Source organism: Lagopus leucura, unplaced genomic scaffold, assembly GCF_019238085.1.
Source record: "Lagopus leucura isolate 7727_CA_CO unplaced genomic scaffold, USGS_WTPT01 Super-Scaffold_100022, whole genome shotgun sequence".
Classification (NCBI taxonomy): domain Eukaryota; kingdom Metazoa; phylum Chordata; class Aves; order Galliformes; family Phasianidae; genus Lagopus; species Lagopus leucura.
This window is the reverse complement of record NW_024962275.1, coordinates 5,155,400-5,164,077: the sequence shown is the minus strand read 5'-3', so window position 1 is coordinate 5,164,077 and position 8,678 is coordinate 5,155,400.

Here is an 8,678-nt window from a genome sequence, read left to right as displayed (position 1 = left end):
CACCAACCACCCCTCAGTGACTCTGAGTTGTTCTCTATCAGCATTCACCAAGCATTGAGGAATGTCAGTGGGTGCCATTTTTTCTGCACGGAGGAATTCAGTTCTATACCTTTACTCCAAACACACCTCCATGTCAGACACTGTTCTGTCAGACTGCCACTCTAATGCCATCTGTCACAGGGCAGCAAAATGGAGTGGGTTATTAGCAAAAAGGTTCAGCCTCTACTGCCACACCACCAGCATCTGCCTCTGACATTGTGGGCCAACATCATAAAATAGGAGGCATTACTTTTGGAGCACCCCTTGTACTTTTGCTTGTTAAATCTCATTTATGTAAACAGTGAGTGGCCAATATATCACAGCTTTACTGAGATGGCAATCTGTGATCTAAGAGTGCAGAATAAAACTGTTTTCCTAACAATGCCAGCAAATACAGCAGAAAGGACAGTCCCATGTTGTTAACATGAACTTTACCTCCATTTAAAGAGTTTGCATATTGTCAGTTTAGCTGGAACAGCAAAATCATCTCACAGCTGGTGCTGCAGCCAATTCTGAACTGGTGATTAAGAATATCCCATTATGATGAGCCTGTTATCCCACACATAGCAAGGAGCCCAAGGGGTCCCAGAGCACATTGTACAAACACAGCTCCACGCAATTTTGCACTCAGAGAATCTCCTCAAAAGTACAGAAGTACACAGAAGATGGAGCAGGCTGTTGTGTCCAATTTGCTAGGTCACCATTCAGTGTTTCTACTGCTCAAAAAATGCAAAGGGATCTCTAATGACCAGCTTTCTTATCTCCTCTAAAAGGTCGCTTCTTTATGTCCTTTAGGAGACTGAATGGAGCAGGGATGTAACGTCCATCCCCACGCAAACACAGATGGTTTTTTAGCCTTTTTGTTAGCGTTCATGTAGGGTTCTGATCCTGGTCTAACTTAAAGAAAAAAAAGAGCAAGAGCATGACAAAGCAGAGCCCCAAAAGGCATGAATGTGGCTCTTTGTGGAAAAGCGTGAAAACAATTGTACGCATTACATGCTGGGCTTGGAACTCTGTGCAGCCTAAGCCTATTGAAATATATATTTGTAAGCAGGAGTGGTGGGGAGGGAGGATGCATCGGAATGAGGCCTGGAGCTGAAATGCTGTCATAAAGGCAGTAGAAGGAGAGAAGGCTATAAACTGGCTGCCATCCTCACATTGAAAAAGGTCTGGAAACGTCTTAGTGCCAAATGTCACACCTTCCGTTCCTGTTTTTCTTTTGTCCTTAGTTTCCCATTTAAGCAATTCAAACTTTTCCTATTTATGTTACAGATCTATGGAAGCTGGGTTACCTAAGAGCTTTTTGATTTTGCTCTATCCTGACAAACTCCTGCTCATTCAACCTTTATGTATTATACTTTTAATAACCAATACGACAGCATCAGAACTAAAAAAAAAAGAATCCCACACAAGAGATTTCTCAGCATCACCACGGCCTGAGAGAACTTGCTCCAGTGACAGGAGGCAATTTATAAGGAATTAACTCTGACAGTCACTTTATACAGCTGATTTTCAAAGATCTGGGCACTAAAGAAGTGTTAATGAGGGTACTGAGGCTTCATAATTAATTATACTAGCATCTCTTTGTTGCTCTCTAGAACAGTAGTGCCTGGTTGACATTTCAATGGGAATCTGGTAGTATTCTTTGTTATTATTATCCAGGAGTACAGTTATACCTTAGCTCCCAGAGGGCAATGTTGCATGTAAATGCCTCTGTGAATTGCAAGAGTCTTTGGATCTCAGTAAAAGCCCTTGAAGGAGACCCTGCTGGATACTGAATGGATGTCAGTAAAATTTCTCTAGTCTGGAGTCTCTCTTCAGATATGGACTCTCCTCCCCTTTCATTTCTCCCTTCCCCCTTCCTTTCCACTGTGCCGGTCCTTCTCACAAGGCTTAAGAACAGCACTTTCTGAATCTTTAGTTGCAAACCTTTAAAGGAAGGGATACTGACTGAACGAAACAGTGAACAGAGAATAGAACAGTCTTCAGAAAATAGGGAATATTTTTCACACGCTTGAGTTTTCATTGCAATAAAACCAGCACTGCCAGAAGGAATCCCAGAAGTGGTGAGTCAGATAATAGACGTACGGCTGTGGCGGGAGGGAAATGGTCTCGACTTTGTTTTACACCCTCCTCAGCTTTCTTTGTAAAGGCAGATGAAATTATTTTCCAGTCGTGCCACTGCAAAAGCAAACACGGAGTTTAAAGGTTATTTGCTTTGTGTGTTTTCGAGAGTTGTTATTTTTGAATCCGAAAGGGAAAGGATGACTTTTTGGCAATGATGTCAAATTCTACTCTGAAAGCTTTTACTGTATCACCTGAAGTTCTCTTATTTTCTACATCGATAGCCCACTTGCTTGCGTTAATTTAAACAAAACTAACAACAGTGTGGTTTTTTTTTCACACCAGCTGAATCGCAGCCTTGCTGTGCTAAGGGCACGCTTTGACAAACGCATCTTCTAAGTCAGTGAGATCGATGCAACCTGTTCCTCACCCTTTCCCCATTCATTCCTGCCGTTATGCGACCTTGTCTCTTGTGGCATTCCTTGTGCATCTGCAGCAGGGAACAGATCAGAATATGTATTGCTCTGAGTTAAAAATAAATGTTTTTCTGAGGACTATTTTTTAATTGAAATCAGGTTCCCGATTCAGTTTAACACGAGGCTGCACAAAAACCAGCACTGGCACAATCCAAGGCCAGCACGATGGGGAAGAGAGGAGGAATGTGGGGGGGGGGGGGAATCCATAAGCAGGACATTCTAGCAGAAAAATGAGTTAAACAACATCCTCAAAGATTTCAGATCCTTCCAAGCCAGAGGCACCTCTTTGCTTGGGGCTCACACAGCACCTTGCACAAAGGCATGGCAGTCACAGAACTTTCAGGACTCTCGGAGCCATTGTAATACCAACGAATCATAAGCGTTCCTACAGACTGACACAATTAACCAAATTCCACTTGCAGATCTTCATTGTTGGCAACTTGAGCAGCATTTTATGTCACTGAAGCTGAAGCCTAGCTCTATTCCTACATTCTGTCCCTGGCTCTAATGAGGGATAACTGAATAACCGGCATTTAGTTAATCAATACAAGAATTATTTTCTCACAGAGGTTTTATATTTAGCTAGATTCTTTTATGAGTTTTGACATTCTCAGATGACAAGAATAATGTGTACACTGTATTGTTATAGCACAAACTGTGTATGACATCTCCACGCATTTTCCTCCTTTTTGTTTCACCTCCTCTGTCACTGCACTCCTACAGAAAGCTCAAGACGTGCTGCGAATGTCTGAATGACGCCAACTTGAGATGGAAGGATTGTAAATAACGCACTCACTCTTCACTGAGTGATATTCTGTGTATTTGTTTTAATCTGATATTTCCTGGGTAGGAACAGAGGTTACTTCCCCTGGGAGTTCAAGTATCGATAGCGCTCTCTGTAGCAGGAGAAGCCCTTCATGGTTCTCACAAAAACGGCTCTCCAGGGTAGCAAGACAATGGGTGGAATACAGTGGGTAAAGCTGTGATCTTTATGGCTCTTCCTGAGGGGCCAAATCTTGAAGCAATTCAACTTGGTTTGGGATTCAGCAAGAATTTTCTTTGCATAGGAAGAAGGAGGTGATAAATACGAGTTTTGAGAATTGGCCATAAAGTACTGGAAAACAAATGTTTATGGATTCTGTTTGTGGAAAAGGCGTGTGCTTCTTAACTTCCCCACGAGTGGAAAAGTGAGAGAGGATTATTTGAAGCTCTCTGAAGGAAAACCTTCAGAAGAACAAAATAGTTTTATGATTCCTCAACATTGCTGCATCCCTACTTAGATATCCTAAACCTTTGATTCAGCTTTCATACAAGTTTAATGGTTGGCAACCCTGCCCACAGCAGGAGGTTGGAACCAGACGATCTTTGAGGTTCCCTTCCAACCCACACCATTCTATGATTTGAGCACTTTTGATCCAGACCTGCTGTGTCTACTTAGAAGGACTCTATCCAGTACTGGATCTTCTGCCCTAGCTACAAGGGAATCAGTCTTTCCCTGGACGGAGCAGAAAGCAAAGGCAAACACTGCTTCCCCTGTTTATTATTTCGGGGCCTTCTACACTAAAACAGAGCTGGCACAGCTATTTCAGAGTAACTCCCAGTATTAATTGCAGCATTTCAGTCTGACAGTGTCCCTGTCAGTGACTGATCATTCTACCTAGGAATGCCTTCTGTGAGTGGTCGGTTTGTCCAACAACTTCTGTTCACAGCTTTTATTACACAAGAGCATATGTAGTAAAAGAACCTCAAGCACAAACACCAAACCATCCACAACAGGTATTAATTAATGATCAGGTTATTTCAAATAAATACAAAGTCTTTCAGATTTACCCAGACAGATTTTCTGTGAAACCATTCTAAGCATCCTGAGCGTGGCTGAAGGCTCCCACAGCCTCAGCACCGAATGGATTGGCACTAATTGTGTCCTACAGTGGACAGTATCCACAGTAATTGAGTATCCCTAAGAAAAGGCTTGAAGATCTGCAGGTGTGAATGCATGGGGGAAATCTGTATCCTGCAGGCACTGCAGGTAGTGAAGAACCACTCTGGCATTTGCCAATATGTGTTTTTGTACAAGACTTTTGTACATTCCAGATCACATCTTGAGCTGCGAACTCCTCAGGCTGGAGGAGATGGATATCCACATCTGGAAGTGGCAGTAGCACATCTGGACAGGTAGATATGTCAATATTTTTTTGCTCTTACAAACCGCAGTTCAGTAGCGCTAGATTAAGATCAGCCCCATCTATGTGTGGGTCCGTTGGTACAGTTAGTGATCACAGACACGGTGCTCCAGGATAACAATCATGGAGTAAAAAATCTAAATGAACGTCAAGAAGGGCAGGAAACTGCACCATTCAAATGGCTCTTTGGACAGGGACTCTTAATTCCACAATTCCAAATGTAACTTCAAGAGAATCTTCCAATAAGCATTTTTCCCTTATAGACTGGAAGGAACAGATCATTTCAGCTCCCTGCACTACTTACAACTCTTTACCTTGTGTGAAAGAAAGAAACAAAACATTCACAAGCACTCATAGGTCTGAAGAGCCTACACCTCATGTTCAGAAGTGTCTTAGGTTTCATTGACTGTGAATTTTTATTTTATTTTTACTTTATATATACTTTTTTTTTTTTTGCTGCCTTTTTGTCTCTAATATCTGGGAATAGGAAAAAGTGTTAATGACCATCCAGCTCTTCCTAGATTACAGATGAGCACTCCGGTAAGTTAAAAACATTGGCATAAGAAAGAACAAAAATCAAGTTTAGTGACTACATCTAATGGGAACATGGCCAAAAATTAAGGGAAAAAAAAACTCCCAACAGAATCATTGGATTTATTCAATTATACAACATTACTCACTGTGTTGTCTGTGCTACTGAAGCACCATTCTGCTTCAAAGGCAGTATTTAATCCAGCAATATTTTCATCTGAGGGTTCTGACTGCAACAACTGTGAGGACACGTGGAAGATTCTTCCATCGTTATCTAACCACTCAGTGCTAATGTGAGCGCAGGCTGGGAAGGTCTGTGACTTGTGGAGATGAATAAACAGTTGGAGGGGAGGTATTTGACTGTTTAATGTATGTGCCAAACTGTCTTTCCAGGGTCATGGAGACTCAGCAATTCCTGGGGGCTGTCAAACTGATTACACGCAGCAAAGCAGCCGGTGTGCCTCTGCTGCTGCTCAGAGTAAGCACTGATACGTCAGTCAGACTTTACTATCAAGTACGAGCTTCTGTGCGCTTCAAGTGTTGCTCAGCCTTCAACTCATCACTGTACTCGGTCATTTAGAAGCTTTCATATGCTCTAAAAAAATGATGCCTTGCACTGCTAGGTGGGTCTTTGTTGCAGATACAGATCGTGAGCCTGCAAGGTTTCTGTGGCAGACCAGGCTCCCGGCACAGATGTACAGCTGTAAAACCTTTTGGTTGTATTTCAGCGGTGGTAAAACGATCCTTGTTTTCTATTTCCATACAGTAATTTCTGTGAGATTCTTCTGGATGGAGGGCTATAAAAATGCTAAGTTGCTATTAATCACAGTGACTTGCATGATTTTATGTATGCCCATTCTGTATAGCAGGAATACTTAGTGGGAAATTTATTCTTCATTTTTTCACACATCATTACATTGTATTTGTGAGGATTTAGCACATTTTCTGGTTTCACTTGCCAAATCAAGGGTCCATGTTTAATAGGTACAGCTGATGTTACAAAAACTAGGCATGATTACCAATTATGTCTCTGTCTTGTAGTAATGCAGTAATATTAGATGTAGTAATCTCTTCTCACTGATGACAGGTGACAGGATGAGGGGAAACAGCTTCAAGTTGTGCCAGGGTAAGTTTAGGTTGGATATCAGGAAAAACTTCTCTACAGAAAGGGTTGTTAAGCATGGAATGGGCTCCCCAGGGAGGTGGTTGAGTCACCATCCCTGGATGTGTTTAAAAACCATCCGGATGTGGTGCTCAGGGACATGATTTAGAGGAGGGTTGTTAGAGTTAGGGCAGTATAGGTTGTGGTTGGAGTCGATGGCCTTTAAGGTCTTTTCCAACCCAAGCAATTCTATGATTCTATATCTATCTAAAGAAATACATATTGGGAGATCTGAACTTCTGCATCAAAGACAAGACTGTCTTTATGAATAGGTTCTGTTTATTCCATTCTCGAGAACAACGAGCAACTACCACTACACTCTATGTAAACTGTAAGGCCACTAATCATTATCAGGTGCTGCCAACACCCCCCAGACGTTCACATATACACAGAGGAAAACGAACACGAGTTTTCTTCACTTATCTGAGAGTCACTGCCACCCTGAAGGCTGTGAAGATCTAACTCCTTTACTTGACAACGCTCGTGCACTCAGCTGGAAAGATACCACAGACAGTCCAGTTTTGCAACTACAACCATACAACTTGAAGTTCAGAGAAGAGCAGGAATACAAACTGTAACACCAAAGGAAAGAAGCTACTTGAGATAGAGGCTGCATATTGGACGGTGTCATTCAGGAAAAAGTGTTACTTGTCAATTGATGTTTTATACATATATATATATATATATATATAAGAGGAGAGGAGGACACCATATTCTGCAAATGCATTAACACATCTATTTCACAGGATTGTAACTGTACATTTTATAATCAACAGTCATTAAAGGACTGAAACTGCCTTAGGTGTTAATTACGGACAATGAAAAACATCAGTAGCGGTGAAGGAAAGTGACTGAATATTTATCAATTACAAGAACAAGTTTTTCTAAACGGGATGTTTGTTTTTAGTGTTATCATGAATATTAAGCACAGTCTTATGCCTGAGCATCACATGTAATTTCTGGAAAACCTTGTGTAACAGCAGATAACTCATGTAACAAGGCTTTATATCACCTAGATGCCTTTTTTCTTCCTTTTTCATGAAACTACATGGGCTTTAGGATCCCTACAAAGAGGAAAGTTTCAGATGAGTTGAGAATTGCGCTGCTTGCTTTTTCACAAATACTTGAGTCATGTTGCTCCTGGGCATATATGTTGACAGTGCAGCAAGAACAAACAGTGAATCAATTCAGCAGCAACAGCCACTAGGTGCTCTGCTCTCATCCTTCCTTCTTAACAACTACACTAACTCAGTGGCTTCGTTTTATTTCATTACGTCTCTATAAAGCAATGAAGGGAGGACAAAGAAGGCATCATTCTGTGAGTTGCTGTCAAACTGTTTGAGCCAAGCCCCAGAAGTATGTAAGCACCTGTTGTTGTGAGACCTTTTATGAATTATACCCAAAAGTCAGACTGCAGCTGAACTGAAAGTGAGGTTCTCCTTTGAAAGGCAGACAAGACTAAAAGCAACTGGTCAGTTTGGGTGAAAGGGTACATCAGTGGAACAGACAAATCACACTTCAGGAGCACATACTGCTTTATGTGCAGAAGTAGTAGAGAGTAAGCATATGCTCCTTTGATCATCACAGAACTGACTTTCAATTATACAGCCTACATTTTCAAATTGTGGACCTTAAAAGGCCGATCTATAGAACAGAATAGCATATTAGAAGTGTTAAAAGGGAAATAAGCAAACATACACAGTTGCATAGTGAAGAGATTAAAAGAAAACAGGAGAAAGAAAATCGTGCTGCGCACTTGAGCTTACCTTACCTTGTCTGGATATGAAAACATCCATATTAATCAATCTTGGGAAATGCAGACAGAGCGCAAGAGAAACTTTGTTGCTGTGTTGGGCATCAGAAAGGCCTTGAGACCTCCCTCTAGGGGAGAGGTTGATCATCCTGCATTATTAAGTTGTGATGCTTCATTGCTGCTTCTAGCACAGGTGGCAGCTCCTCTTGCGTTTGCATGGGGAAGCACAGTGCAATCTGTGGCTGTGCCACAGCAGTTGTGGGTGGCCGCGGGAGCAGACATAGCCGGCAGGAAGTGACAGCAAGGAACACAAAGGGAAAAAACCTTGGGATTTGGAAGCCACAGGTGTGAACGGGAAATGGGATACTATTGTAGGGCCTCTGAGGAGGCAGGAGCTGATCCAGGCCTTGCTGGCTAAGTACATTGGAAGGGCAACTTGAGGAGAAGGGAAGGGAAGGGAAGGGAAGGGA